The sequence below is a fragment of the Condylura cristata genome, unplaced genomic scaffold, assembly GCF_000260355.1.
Source record: "Condylura cristata isolate star-nosed mole 26May11 unplaced genomic scaffold, ConCri1.0 scaffold00018, whole genome shotgun sequence".
Taxonomy (NCBI): Eukaryota; Metazoa; Chordata; class Mammalia; order Eulipotyphla; family Talpidae; genus Condylura; species Condylura cristata.
The window spans coordinates 20,747,555-20,749,200 of NW_004567119.1; positions in this window are offsets into that span (position 1 = coordinate 20,747,555).

Consider the following 1,646-nt stretch of genomic DNA (forward strand, 5'->3'; position numbering starts at 1 on the left):
GAGCATCAGGAGGAGGAGAGGGTACATCAGGGGTGTCTTCCTATCTGGTCCCCACAGTTAACCAACAGCATCTTCCCACTGAGGAAACTGAGGCTCAGAGAGGCTGCGTAACGCTCTAGACCTTAGAAATAGGAACGAGCAGGGCAAGTTTGATCCAAGTTCCCAACATGGCCTCTCTGCAGTTTAACTGTGCCAGATTCTGAGAACAAAATCGCAGAGCTGCAATGTCAGACAATGCGTGAGGTGCCATGGAAACCACAACCTGAAATTGTGCGACTGCCTAATCACCCCTGGGGGTCTTAAAATAAGGATTCCAGAGTTTTCACTCAATTAGCCAATGCAAAGTGGTTGGGCTTCTGCTCCTTAACCAAATTTTAAAAATATCCTAAATCTATGGAGACCGAAAGTAGATTAGTGTCTGCCACTCTGGCTGGGGAATGGGGTGCGGTTTGACTACCAGTGGGGATAAGGTTTCTTTTTAAATAGATGGCAAGATTCTAAACTTAGATTGTGGTGATAGTTGCACAACTCTACAAATACAGTAAAATTGTATAATTCAAGTGAGTGTGTCGATAGGTGAATGACATCTCAACAGATATTAAAAAAAAAATAGAGCAAACCCATAAAGAGTGTAGAATGTAACTTCAGCTAGAAAACACATTTCAAAGGGGAGTCTACACCAAATAGCAAGTGGCAGCAAAGCAGTTCAGGAGAAAGATCCAGATGGAGCATCAAAAAATGGAGCCTTGATAGTACTTGGGTGATGAAAGGAAAACCACCTTTCCATGCTGGATTTCTAGGTTGGGAGAACATGAGCAAACGTGCATGAGAAGGTATGACTGTGTAAAACACGCAAAGGAAATAATGAGCTGACTAGCCAAGCCCTGTTTGGCACGCAGGTGCAAAGATGACGGCCACTGTATAGGCGATCCCTATGGGAAAAATCCAGAACTCAGTGGCTAAGCCAGAATTTAGGACGGCAGCAGCTTTGCATCTGTTCACAATTCTGCAACCTGTCTGGGACTCCAAATCACCACTTATCTTTGCTCCGCCCTCAATCCATGGTACTCCTGGGGCTGGAAAATCCAGGCTGACTTGGTGATGGTCTGGCACCTCAGCCCTGAACGCTGCAAACAGCTGGAAACTGAATGGCCCTCTCCTTCTTCTCACAGTCTTTCATTCATGAGGGCTTCTCTTGTCCAGAACTCACATCCTCAAGGAAGTTGGTGCAGACTTTCTAGCGTGGCATTCAAGGCAGAAAGAGAACAAAAGCGAACGTTATTTTGCCTCTTCTGGTCTGAGGCTAACATCATTCCCGCCATGATTAATTCCAAGCAAGTGGGCCATGAGGGCAATCCAGACTCAGTGAAGTAGATTACACAGGGTGTGAATTCAAGGAAGCATGATGGTTCGGGTGCCTACACAGATGCCAAACAGTAAATCATCTACCTGCCTTGGAAGAGCTTCCAGTTCAATGACCTGGCTAACTTGAAAGGTAAAGAGGAAGGTGTCTAGGAACGTAACACTGGGAACAGCACAGAAGACACTGAATACAAAGGGCTTTCATTCAAGAGTTCATAATTAAAGGGGAAAAAATCCCTAGGCGAGGTGATTTTTTGAGTCTTTATCAGCCAACATCTTAGAAG